The sequence below is a fragment of the Chiloscyllium punctatum genome, chromosome 7 (assembly GCF_047496795.1).
Source record: "Chiloscyllium punctatum isolate Juve2018m chromosome 7, sChiPun1.3, whole genome shotgun sequence".
Taxonomy (NCBI): domain Eukaryota; kingdom Metazoa; phylum Chordata; class Chondrichthyes; order Orectolobiformes; family Hemiscylliidae; genus Chiloscyllium; species Chiloscyllium punctatum.
Genome location: NC_092745.1, coordinates 29,708,753 through 29,723,312, shown reverse-complemented (window position 1 = coordinate 29,723,312; position 14,560 = coordinate 29,708,753).

Genomic DNA, 14,560 nt, shown 5'->3' with positions numbered 1-14,560 from the left:
AAATTATAGGGATTGGCATGTGTTGGGGGTTGGGGGGGCGGTCAAGTTTGGTGCTCTTCGGAGAGTTGGTTGGGCTGAATGGCCTCTTCCACATTGTAGGGATTCTATGAAAATGCTTCACCTCAAACTTGTCCAGATTAAACTCCATCTGCCATTTCTCTACCCAACTTTCCAACTGATCTATATGCTGCCATATCGTTTGATAATCTTCTTCACTATCCACAACTCCACAAATTTTCATACCATTTGCAAATCTACTGATCAAATCATTGATATTTATTACAAACAACGGGGCTCTGATCCTTCCACTGATCCTACCTCCAGAAGTAGCAGATATAAAAGTTCTTGGATTCTGGAAAGTACAGGAGGGTTGGAACACTGCCAGTGTGACACCCCTATTCAAAAAGAGGGGGAGGTAAAATATAAGTAACTATAGGCCAATTAGTCAAGCATCTATTATTGGAAAAGATTGGAATCAATTAGAAATGAAATACTCGCAGCATATTTGGAAAATCATAATCTAATCAAATAATCTAAACTAATCTAATCAATAATCTAATCAGCATGATTCATGAACGGAAATCACATCTGACTAATTTATCAAAACTTTTTGAGGAACTCTCAACCTGAGTAGATAGAGGGAAACTTGTAGATGTGTTGTATTTAGACTTTGTTTTCTATCAAAACTTCTATGGTTATCACTGACCAGAAACTCAACTCAACTCACCACATAAAGGCAATGGCTACAAAAGCAGGTCAGAGGTTAGGAATACTGTGGTGAGTAACCCACTTCCTGACTCCACAAAAGGGATATAGGTTGGCCAGCATTTATTTCCCACCCCTATTTGCCCTTGACAAAGTGATGGTGAGCAGTCTGCTTGAACAGCTACAGTCTGTCAGCTATGGGCAGACCTACAATGCTGTTAGGGAGGGAATTCCAAGATTTTGACCCAACAACAGTGAAGGAATGGTGGTATATTCCGGATGGTGAGTGGCTTGGAGGATTGTCCAGATCTTGTTGCATTTGAATATGGACTGCTTCAGTATCTGAGCAATTGCAAATGGTGCTGAGCATCGTGTGATCATCAGCAAACATTTCTACTTCTGACCTTATGATGGAGAAAAAGTCATTGATGAAGCAACTGAAGATGGTTGGGCCTAGGACACTGCCCTGAGAAACTCCTGCAGAGATGTCCTGGAGCTGAGATACTGACCTCGAACTACCACAACCATCTTCCTATGTGCCAGGTGTGACTCTAACCAGTGGAGAATTTGCCCCATGATAGTCATTGATTTTAGTTTTGCTAGGACTTCTTGATGCCACACTCTGTCAAATGCAGCCTTGATGTCAAGGGCTGTAATTCTCAGCTCACCTCTGAACTTCAGCTCTTTTGTCCATATTTGAGCCATGGGTTTAATGAGGTCAGGAGGTCAGTGGCCCTGGCAGAACCCAAACTGACCATCAGTGAGCAGGTTATTACTGAGTAGTTATTGCTTGACAGCAATGATGATGACACCTTCCATCACTTTACTGATGATCAAGAGCAGATTTATGGGGCGGTAATTGGCTGGGTTGGATTTATCCTGCTTTTTTGGTACAGGACATACTTGGACAAGATTCTACATTATCATGTAGATGCCAGTTTTGAAACTATACCGGTACAGCTTGGCTAGGGGAGCAGCAGGTTCTGGAGCATAAGTTTTCAGTATGATTGTTGGAATGTTGTCAGGACCAGTAGCCTTTGCAGCATCCAATCCCTCCTTTTCTTGACAGCATGTGGAGTAAATTGAATTGGTGTCTGTCATGCTGGGGATCACTGCAGGAGGCCAAAATGGATCATCTGGCCAAAATGGATTAATGTAATTGCTTTATCTTTTGTGTTGATATGTTGGACTCTTGCATCATTGAGGATAGGGATATTTGGGCACCCTCCTCCTCCAGTGAGTTGTTTAATTGCCCATCACCATTCATGACTGAATATGGCAGGATTGCAGAGCTTCAATCTGATCCATTGGTTGGGGGATTGCTTAGCTCTGTCTTTCACTTGCTGCTTCTGCTGTTTGGCACACAAGGAGCCCTGTTAGGTAGCTTCACCAGGTTGACACCTCATTTTCAGGTATGTCTGGTGCTGCTCATGGCATGCCCTTCTTCACTCCTCATTGAACTTGATGATAATGGTTGAGTGGAGACCATGAGGTTACAGCTTGTGTTGGAGTACAATTTTGCTGCTGTGATGGTCCAGACAGCCTCATTGATGCCCAGTCTTAAGTTGCTAGATCTGTTCAAAGTCTGTCTCATTTAACATGGTGATAGTGCCACACAACACGATGAAGGTTATTCTCAATGTGAAGGTGGGACTTCATCTCCACATGGACTGTGCGGTGGTCATTTTTATCCATACTGTCATGGACAGATGCTTCTGCAGATTGGCGAGGATGAGGCCAAGTATGTTTTCCCTTTTAGTGGTTCCCTCACCACTTACTGCAGAAGAAGCCTCACAGCTTTAGGACCTGACCAGCTCGAAAAGTAGTGCTTGTGCTGAATCACTCTTGGTGGTGGACATTGAAATCCCCAGAGTACATTCTGTGTCCTGGCTATCTTCTGTGTTTCCTCCAAGTGTTTTTCAACTTGGAGGATAGACTGATTCATCAACTGTGGAAGAACATGTTTTACCTGAAGCCATGAGACTTCGTGAGGTCAGGAGTCGATGTTGAGAACTCCCAGGGCAACACCCTCCCAACCGTATGCCAGTGTTCTGCCACCTTTGGAGCGCCTGTCCTGCCATTGGGACAGAACATATTCAGGGATGGTGATGGTGATGTCTGGGCCATTGTCTGTAAAGGCATGGCTCAGTGGTTAGCACTGCTGCCTCACAGCACCAGGGTCCCAGGTTCGATTCCAGCCTCGGGCGACTGGCGGTGTGGAGTTTGCACATTCTCCCCGTGTCTGCGTGGGTTTGCTCCGGTTTCCTCCCACAGTCCAAAGATGTGTAGGTCAAGTGGATTGGCCATGCCCATAGTGTTAGGTGTGTTAGTCAGAGGGAACTGGGTGGGTTACTCTACCGAGAGTCGGTGTGGACTTGTTGGGCCGAAGGGCCTGTTTCCACACTGTAGGGAATCTAATCCAATTTAATTTCATGAATATGACTATGTCAGACTGTTGCTCAACTAATCAGTGAGACAGCTCTCCTAATTTCGGCATTACACCTCAGATGATGGTAGGGGAGATATAGCAGTTTCAACAGGGCTGTTTTGGTCATTGCCTTTCTGGTGCCAAGGTCGATGCCAGGCAGTCCGTCTGGTTTCATTTCTTTATTGAGACTTTGTCGCAACTGATACAGCTGAGTGGCTTGCTAAATCATTTCAGATGGCAGTTTTGGTCTGGAGTCACATGTAGGCCAGACCAAGTAAGGAGGGCAGATTTCTTTCCTTGGCATCAGTGAACCCGACGTGTTTTTTTTCCAATAATGAACAATGGTTTCATAATTATCAGTAGATTCTTAATTCCAGGTTGTTTTTATTCAAATTCAAATTCCACCATCTGCTATAGTGTAGACTCAAACCCAGGTCCCCAAACCCAGGGATATGGCCATCACCTCCCCTTCCAGAAGGTGTTCGACAAGGTACCTCACAGAATGACAAGTCATAACAACCAATGGTGGAGGAGGTAGTACATTGCCAAGGATAGAGAATTGGCAAGTGATAGGAAACAGTGAATGGGGAGAAGGGATTCTTCTTCAGGTTGGTGACCTGGAACCATTGGACTCCACAGAGATCAGTGCTGGGAATACAACTGTTTACAATATATCTTTGACTTGAAGGAAGGAAGCAAGTGTACTGCAGACAAATTTGAGGATGACACAAAAAGAGGTGGTAAGACGAGTTGCAAGAGGGATACAAACAGTTTACAGCGAGATAGGGCTCGGTTCAGTCAGTGGACAATAAGTTGGCAGATGGAACATAATGTGGAAAATGCGAAGTTGTTCATTTTGGAAGGAAGAACAAAAGAACAGAATATTATTAATAAGAAGGGTTTGGAGGGATATGGGCCGGGCGCTGACAGGTGGGACTAGATTGGGTTGGGATATCTGGTCGGCATGGACAGGTTGGACCGAAGGGTCTGTTTCCATGCTGGACATCTCTATTACTCTATGACTCTATTCAAATGGAGAAAAATGTGCAGAAAGCTGCCATAAAAAAGGGATATGGGGAAACTTGTGCATGGAATACAGCAAGCTAGCACATAGGTGCAGCAGGGAATCAGGAAGGCTATTGGAATGTTGTCCCTTATCCAAGGGAATTGGAGTGCAAGAGTAGGGAATGTGTTGCTGGAAAAGCGCAGCAGGTCAGGCAGCATCCAAGGAACAGGAGAATCGACATTTCAGGAAGGGCTTCTTTCGGCTTATGCCCGAAACGTCGGTTCTCCTGCTCCTTGGATGCTGCCTGACCTGCTGCGCTTTTCCAGCAACACATTTTCAGCTCTGATCTCCAGCATCTGCAGTCCTCACTTTCTCCTGCAAGAGTAGGGAAGCCTTATTGCAACTGTTCAAGGTGCTGGTGAGACCACATTTGCAGTACTGAGAGCATGTCCCCTTATAGAAAGAAAGATAACATTTCATTGGAGATAGTTCAGAAAAGGTTCACTGGGATGAGGCGTTGTCTCACGAGCAAAGGTTAAACAGGTTTATAGGTTGCTCAGGTTTGGACTCCACTCACTGGAGTTTAGAAGAATGAAAGATGACCTCATTGAAACATATCGGATTCTTAAAGGACTTGACACAATAAATGCTGTGAGGATGTTTCCCCTCATGGGAGGGTCGAAGAGCAGAGGGCAGAGTTTTAGGGAGAAAGTGAGGGCTGCAGATGCTGGAGCTCAGAGTCAAGAGTGTAGTGCTGAAAAAGCACAGCAGGTCAGGCAGCATCGGAGAAGCAGGATAATTGACACTTTGGGTATAAGCCCTTCATCATCAGCCCTCATTCCTGATGAAGGGCTTAGGCCCAAAACGTCGATTCTCCTGCTCCTCGGATGCTGCCTGACCTGCTGTACTTTGCCATCACCACAAAGGGGCTGAGCTGAGAATAAAGACTGAAATAAGGAGGAATTTCTTCTCTCAGAAAGTTGAGAGTCTTTGGAACTCCTCATCACGGAGAACTGTGGGGAGAAGAGTCCTTGCGTATATTCAAGGCTGAGATTGATAGATCCTTTGATTCATCAGGGAATCAAAGGGTGATGGCAAAAGGGCAGGAAAGTGGACATGAGGAATGTCGGATCAGCCTGATTCATTTGAGGGGCCAAACTGCTTAATCCTGCTCCTTTGTCTTATGGACCTATGGTAAATTGAAACTATACAATTAGTGACATCCCATTAATTAATAATGCACAAAATTAATAAACACTGAAAAGTAATAATACACTATATTGAAGGCAGAGAAAATGGAAAATATACCAAGTATTGTGAATTATTAACACAATTGAGTATTTCTTGCAAAACAGATATTCTGGCGTATTGGGCAGGTGGGTGAAGTGCTACAAACAACTTGAAGCAAGTTTTCACTGATAATGTGGAAGATTCCAGAACCTTGCAGATGAATTGCAAAGCAGTGACTATGTTTTCATTTGATATCGCTGGCCTGTTGGCCAAGGTAGCATCTAAGGAAGCCCTAACTCTCTGCACTCGAGCACCATATCCTGATAACCCAGACGCACCATCCACTGTGTGAATCGACATCCATTGAGTATATAAACTCAGCAACATGAACAGTTGAGGTCAGATCAACGCCACCAGTAAGTGCCCACATCAATGGCGTGGCCATGGGAATCCCACTGCACTCTCACATCTCTGTTTGAGTTTCTGGGAAATGTGTCTTTGATATATTTCCGGTATGGATGATATCTTTGACATATTAGAATCTGCAGCTGCATGTAAAACATAGAGTCATAGAGATGTACAGCACAGAAACAGACCCTTCAGTCCAACTTGTCTGTGCTGACCAGATATGCTAACCCAATCTAGTCCCATTTTCCAGCCCATATCCCTCTAAACCCTTCCTATTCATATGTCCATCCAAATGCCTTTTAAAAATCTGTTTTGTAATTGTACCAGACTCCACCACTTCCTCTAGCAGCTTATACCATACACGCACCACTCTCTGCGTGAAAAGGTTGCTGCTTAGGTCCTTTTTATATCTTTCCCCTCTCACCCTAAACCTATGCCCTCTAGTTCTGGACTCCCCCACCCCAGGGGAAAAACCTTGTCTATTTATCCTATCCATGCTCACCATGATTTTATAAACCTCCAAATGGTTACCCCTCAGCCTCCAACGCTCCAGGGAAAACAGCCCCAGCCTATTCAGCCTCTCTCTGTAGCTCAAATCCTGCAACCTACCAACATCCTTGTAAATCTTTTCTGAACCCTTTCAAGTTTCACAATATCCTTCCAAATGGAAGGAGACCAGAATTGCACGCAATATTCCAACAGTGGCCTAACCAATACCCTGTACAGCCGCAACATGACCTCCCAACACCTGTACTCAATACTCTGACCAATAAAGGAAAGCATACCAAACGCCTTCTTCACTATCCTATCTACCTGCAACTCCACTTTCAAGGAACTATGAACTACACTCCAAGGTCTCTTTGTTCAGCAACACTCCCTAGGACCTTACTATTAGCTGTATAAGTCCTGCTCTGATTTGCTTTTCCCAAATGCAGCACCTCACATTTATCAAAATTAAACTCCATCTGCCACTTCTCAGCCCATTGGCCAATCTGGTCAAGATCCCGTTGTACTCTAATGTTGTTCTTCGCTGTCCACTACACCTCCAATTGGTGTCACCTGCAAACTTACTAACTGCACCTCCTATGTTCACATTCAAATCATTTATGTAAATGACAAAAGGCAGTGGATCCCTGTGGCACTCCACTGGTCACAGGCCTCCAGCCTGAAAATAATCCTCCACCACCACCCTCTGTCTTCTACCTTCAAGTCTGTTCTGTATCCAAATGACTAATTCTCCCTGCATTCCATATGATCTAACCTTGCTAACCAGTATATCATGAGGAACCTTGTCGAACGCCTTACTGAAGTCCATATGGATCAGGTCCCCTGCTCTGCTGTCATCAATCCTCTTCATTACTTCTTCAAAAAAGTCAAGCAAGTTTTTGAGACATGATTTCCTATGCACAAAGCCATGTTGACTATCCCTAATCAGTCCTTGCCTTTCCAAATACACGTACATCCTGTCCCTCAGGATTCCCTCCAACAACTAGCCTACCACCGACATCAGGCTCACTGGTCTATAGTTCCCTGGCTTGTCCTTACCGCCCTTCTTAAACAGTGGCTCCATGTTAGCCAACCTCCAGTCTTCCGGCACCTCACCTGTGACTATCGATGATACAAATATCTCAGCAAGAGGCCCAGCAATCACTTCCCTAGCTTTCCACAGAGTTCTAAGGTACATCTGATCAGGTCCTGGGGATTTATCCACTTTTCTATGTTTCAAGACATCCAGCACTTCCTCCTCCATAATATGGACATGTTTCAAATGTCACCATCTTTTTCCCCATGTCCTTCTCCACAGTAAACGCTGATGCAAAATACTCATTTATTACCTCCCCAATAGTTTGATTAAAGATAGTCAGCACGGCTTTGTGAGGGGCAGGTCATGCCTTACAAACCTTATTGAGTTCTTTGAGGAGGTGCCAAGACAAGTTGACGAAGGTCGAACAGTGGATGTGATGCATATGGATTTCAGTAAGGCATTTAATAAATTCCGCATGGTAGGTTCATTCAGAAAGTTAAGAGATATGGGATGCAGGGAAATTTGGCTGTCTGGATACAGAATTGGCTGGAATTGGCTGAAAGAAGACAGCGAGTGATACTGGATGGAAAGTATTCCGCCTGGAGGTCGGTGACCAATGGTGTCCAGGGATCTTTTCTTGGGCATCTGCTCTTTGTAGTTTTTGTAAATGACTTGGATGAAGAAGTTGAAGGGGGCTTGGTAAGTTTGCTGATGACACGAAGGTTGGTGGCGTTGTAGATAGTGTGGAGGGTTGTTGTAGGTTGCAACAAGACATTGACAGGATGCAGAGCTGGACTGAGAAGTGGCAGATGGAGTTCAACCTGGATAAATGCAAAGTGATTCATTCTGGGAGGTGGAGTTTGAATGCTGAATACAGGATTAAAGACAGGATTCTTGGCAGTGTGGAGGAACAGTGGGATCTTGGGGTCCATGTACATAAAACTCTCCAAGTCGCCACCCAAGTTGATAGGGATGTTAAGAAAGCGTATGGTGTTTTGGCTTTCATTAATAGGGGAATTGAGTTTAAGAGCTGCAGCTCTATAAAACCCTGATTAGACCACATTTGCAATATTGTGTTCAGTTCTTGTTGCCTCATTACAGGAAGGATGTAGATGTTTTAGAGAGGGGGCAGAGGAGATTTACCAGGATGCTGTCTGGATTGGAGGACATGTCTTATGAAAAGAGGTTGAGTGAGCTCGGGCTTTTCACACCGGAGAGAAGGAGGAAGAGAGGGGACTTGATAGAGATGTACAAGGTAATGAGAGGCATAGACAGAGGAGACAGCCAGAGACTTTTCCCCAGGGCAGAAATGGCTGTCACGAGGGGTCATAAGTTTAAGGTGATTGGAGGAAGGTATGGGGCGATGTCAGAGGTAGGTTCTTTAGGCAGAGAGTGGTGGGTGTGTGGAATGTACTGTTAGCGGTGGTAGAGTCAGAGACATTGGGACATTTAAGTGACTGCTGGGCAAGCACATAGATGGCAGTAAATTGAGGGATGTGGAGGTTAGATTGATCTTAGATTAAGATAAATGCCCAGCACAATATCATGGGCTATACTGTGCTGTACTGTGCTATGTTCTATGTTCTAGGTTAGAGTTCCCTTTTGTCTTAATGAGTTCAATCATGCACAAATTCACCTTTAAATCAGTACAGTCCCTTTTCCCAATATCTTAATTATGCAATCCCCAGGGGGTTCTCCATTTCTGTTAACCACACACTGACTTTCGCAGGTCAGCTGTCCACCTTGGGATTCTGTCACTAACAGACTGACCTTAGTATCAATCTCATTGAAAGAGCCCAGGCCACTTGTTCAATGTGCAAGCCTGATGCTGAAATAAAACATATCAAAGTCATTCTTTGCGATAGTGGCCTTCCTGGTTTTATCATTTCTCTCTGTATATCACACAAACAGCACTCAGACAGCCACTCTTGAGTTTGAAAAAACTGGAAAGTTAAGATATGTCAAAAGTTTATATATTAGGTGAAGCTCTCTGGTTCATCCTGCTGCGGTTCATCAGCATCATAAAGAATGTTTACAACTAACAGGATGCTGCTATCAAGTCAAAAAGACATTCTGCCTCGCACACAATTTGGAAGGTTGGTATATGAGTTTCAGTGTCAGTGTGATGCCAGGTACATTTCAAACACAGTAAGTTTGTACCTAACAGCATGTTTTAGCTATTTGCAAAAAGCAAAGTACTGACTGTACCCGACCAGCCTGTGTTGCCATGAGACAGAGTAGAGGAAAGAGATTGGTGTGAAGACAACCACCATTCCATCGGTGTCAGCGAAATGAAGGAGCTGATCATTGACTTCAGGAAGGGGAGTGGAAAGCATGCCCCTGTCTCCAGTGCTGCCGAGGTGGAGATGTTTAAGAGCGCCAAATCCTTGGAGTGATGGATCACCAACAATCCATCCTGGTCCACCCACATCAACGCAACAGCCAAGAAAGCACAACAACACCTCTACTTTCTCAGGAGGCTAATGAAATTCAGCATGCTCCCAATGGCTCTTACCAATTTTTATAGGTGTATCTTAGAAAGTGTCCTATCTGCTCTTCCCATGACCGCAAGAAACTACAGAGAGTCATGAATACAGCCCAGTCCAACAGACAAACCAGCCTTCCATCCATTGACTTCATCTATACTTTCTGCTGCCTTGGGAAAGCAAGTAACATAATCAAAAACCCCCTCCCACCCTCTCTTCCACCCTTTTCAATCTGGCATCGCATACATAAAAGTTTGAATACACATGTAAACAGATTCAAGAGCAGCTTCTTTCCTTCAGGCCTGTCTGGCTGCCTGAAGGAAATCTGACAGGCCTGTCAAAGGTTAATGTTGATCTGTCTCCCTCTGCACCTTCTCTGTGTCTGTAACACTGCATGCTGCACTCTGCCCTGCTATACTGATGCATTTTGTCTGCTACGTCTGCCTGTAGAGCATGCAAAACAACACTTCTCACTGTATCTCAGTACATGTGACAACATGATATCAACTCAACAATAATTGTGAATCCACAGTTGGACACTTGCTGCATAATCCTGAGTGTGTAGAGAGTTGTGTTGATAAACAATTTCGGATTTTCAGTTGGGCTCGCTGTGTGTGCACTTGCATGTATTGGAAGCTGTGTCTCTTAAGACACAGGCTAAAAGAACATGCACATGCTCTGTAACTGATACGACTCAACCAAATAAGTGATAGGCACTCTCTGGCTCATGACCTTAACCCATCCAAGTCAACTTGCCTGATTTAAAATTTAAACAGAGCTTGGCAGTTAACTGTCAGTCAACATTAACTGTCACATTCTTCATGGCACAACCTCCACCATTCAGAGTCTACTTGCAAACTAGTGCCCAACAATATTGTACAAGTTTTGTTTTCTCCTTATGTTCGTATTTTGTGTGGGTTGTCATGAATGAATGAAAGTGAAAAATCTCAAAGTGTGTCTTTTCTTCAGCAATACCCAATTCAGTATTACCAAACAATCACTCATAGCTCACTATGAATTATTACTGCATGATCAATTAAAAACTCTGTGAAATATTAATACACCATGAATTAATAGCTCACTGTGAATTGTTACAATACCATCAATTAGGGTCATAGAGTCATAGAGATGTTCAGCACAAAAAGAGACCCTTCACTCTAACCCATCCATGCCAACCAGTTCCACCAATCCTGTTCCATTTGCCAGTATTTGGCCCATATCCCTCCAAACCCTTCCTATTCATATACCCATCCTTTTAAATGTTGTAATTATACCAGCCTCCACCACTTCCTCTGACAGTTCATTCCATGCACGCACCACCCTCTGCATGAACACATTGTCCTTTTTAAATGTCTCCCCTCTTACCTTAGCCCTCGACATTTAGATTAGATTCCCTACATTGTGGAAACAGGCCCTTCAGCCCAACAAGTCCACACTGACCCTCCGAAGAGTAACCCACCCGGACATCTTTGGACTGTGGGAAGAAACCACAGCACCCAGAGGAAACCCACGCAGACACAAGGAGAATATGCAAACTCCACACAGTCAGTCACCCAAGGCTGGGATCGAACCTGGGACCCTGGTGCTGTGAGGCTGCAGGGCTAACCACTGAGCCTAAACATCTCATTCATTTCAATTGCTCCCTCTTTCCACCTTTAACTTTTCTTACTTTCTATACAGTTTCAGTAATTCTGCACTTTTAAAATGACAATCAAATATGACAGTATTTTACTTACATTTAATAACTCAGTGTGAGATATTTTAAAAATCATCAATTGAATTATTACTAACCATCAGTTAATAACTCAGTGTAAATTATTACCACACTGAGTACTACTATACCTTCAATTAATATCTTACTGTGAAGTTTTACTACACCGTGAATTAACATTTCACTAAATTAATAATTATGAATTGAATTAATAATAGGATGATTTACTATCATGCTTAATTCATAATATTGTGAAAATTAAGAGCAAACTGAATGAATAATGTATTAGTAACATACTAAAGTAATAACACCATTGTGTTTTAACGATGCATTGTGAATTAATAGCACACAGTCAGTTGATAGGCTGTGAATTCATACCTCAAAGGGCCCACCCAGGGCTTTGAGAAGGGCACACAGGAGAATGAAATTAGATCAGACACAAAGATTCAGGTACCTGATGGTTTGATTTTGAATTCTTCAGAGCCTCTCAGTCAGCTCACCATTCCCAATCTTCATGGTCAGGGAATCTGTTTTGTATTCATCAGGATTTCATGAATCCTCACTGGAATTGTATTCATGGGCACAATCTTGTTCAGTGAAAATGGGAACTCTGTGTTCCCAAATCTGACTGTATATGAGGTGCGTGCTCGGCAGAGTAGACTGCTCCCTCCAGGAGAACAGACGTCTTCAGTTAGTTGGAGACTTCAGACCCAAGGAATTTCTTCACCCAAACAATGTCAGTGTTAGGGGTGAAGCTTCCCGTGTCCATCAGCTCATGAGACGTCTCAATCTGACCCAGTCTGGCTTGTTGTTCCCAAATGTTTACATTGTTGGGGGAGGGGGGGTGGCGGTGAAGCCTCCTATGTCGATCAGGTCACGAGCTGTTTAAGTCTGACCCAGTCTAGCTTGTTGTTGTCAATTGATTACAGTGTCAGAGGTGAAGCCTCCCTGTTTTGCTCAGCTCTTGAGAAATCTCAATCGGAGGCAGCCTGGCTTCTTGTTGTCACATGTTCACTGTGTAAGGGGTGAAGCCTAACCAGGGCAACCAGTTCCTCCAAGCGAGGCAGCCAGACTGACTGACACAGCAAACCTGGGGCTGAACTCCAAAGGGATCTGCACTGGACAGGCCATGTTTTGTGCTTGAACCCTGGTCCCAGATAAGCCTTGAGTGAGGGGCTCTCAAGACGTTGTCCTCATTGCAATGAAAGCTCAGGGAGGTGATCCGCTTCCCAAGTGGCACCTTGTCAAAGGCCTTGGTGAAATTCACATAGAGTCCATCTGCCGAGAGCTGTCACCCCTTCTCCATTGAAGAATGAGCCCTGGCAGAGAGGGGCATTGCCAATGTGGGACCATTGTGGGAGCTGCATTGAGGTGACAGACAGCGTTTGGACATGAGGATCTGATGGAGATGTCTTACCCCTGAGTTCCTGCATGACATGTCCCTCTGCAGCGATGACATTGCAATGTGAGCTCCTCTTCATCAGGGCATGAAACATGGAGTAAAGAATAGTCCGTACCCTGGCAGAAGGCAGCAGATTATTCATACTTCTGGAGGCCAGGTTTTGTGGTGCTGCTGCCCCACCGTCACTGAGCTCCTCAGCCATCTTTGTCCAGGCTGCCTTTGCCAGTCACGGTTGCCTCTTGTTGCCATCCATGGGGCGAAACACTTCCCTTCTCTCCTGGACAACCCTCAGGATAAAGAGTGATGCTGCTTTTATGGTCTGCTCTCTGCCATCTTCAGGGATTGTCCAGGTGAGTGGGGGTGGGGTGGGCGTTGGGGGGGGTGGGTGGGGGCTCGGGGTGATGAGCACAGAGGGTGTGCTGCTCCTGGCAGCATAGAGTGACGTGCTGCCCATGTCCCTTTTCATGATGACGCCCAGACACTGGAGCTCAGAGGTCCAGACGGAGAGGGGAGGGGGTAAAATATACCCCTTGGGAATATTACCAGCTTATAAATATTCAAAGAACCAGGAAGAAGGTTACTATGGTGAAAGAAAGACAAGCTCAGGTTGAACAGGCTGGGGCTGTTTTCCCTGGAGCGTCGGAGGCTGAGGGGTGACCTTATAGAGGTTTATAAAATCATCAAGGGCATGGATAGGGTAAATAGACAAAGTCTCTTCCCTGGGGTGGGGGAGTCCAGAACTAGAGGGCATAGGTTTAGGGTGAGAGGGGAAAGATATAAAAGAGACCTAAGAGGCAACTTTTTCACACAGAGGGTGGTGTGTGTATGGAATGAGCTGCCAGAGGAAATGGTGGAGGCTGGTACAATTGCAACATTTAAGAGGCATTTGGACGGGCATATGAATAGGAAGGGTTTGGAGGGATATGGGCCGGGTGCTGGCAGGTGGGACTAGATTGGGTTGGGATATCTGGTCGGCATGGACAGGTTGGACCGAAGGGTCTGTTTCCGTGCTGTACATCTCTATGACTCTATGACTCTTGAGCGTGTGACCCTCCTGCCATCACATTGGTAACTATACTTAGTCTCTAAACAGAAACTTTCTAACACTGAATTAACAATACACTGTGAATAAGTAATATATTGTGAGTTACTAATATGCTGATTAATAATGCACTAAATTATTAATAAATTTTTATTTAAGTATATCAGGAGGAAGAGAGTTAGCAGAGAAAGAGTAGGGCCAGTTAAGGACCAAGGGAGCAGTCTGTGCATTAAGCCAAGGAATATGGATAGAGTGTTAAGTGACCACTTCACATCTGTCTTTATTCAGGAGGACGAGGATACAAGTCCAAACTTCAAGAAGGTTAACTGTGAATCTTCAGGTAGCTTAATATAAGAAGTGAGGAGGTACTGAGATTTTGATGGAGGGACAAATCCCCAGGTCTGAATGAGTTTTATCCCAGGTTGCTGTTGGGGTCAAGGGAGGAAATTATAGGGGCCCTTACTCAAATGTTTAAATTAACTCAGACCAGAGGGGGAGGTGCTAGAGGACTGGTGAACAGCTAATGTGGTTCCACTTGACAAAAAGGTAGAGAAAGACCAAAGAACCATAGGCCGGTAGATCTAACGTCAATAATAAGGAAACTATTGGAACAATTA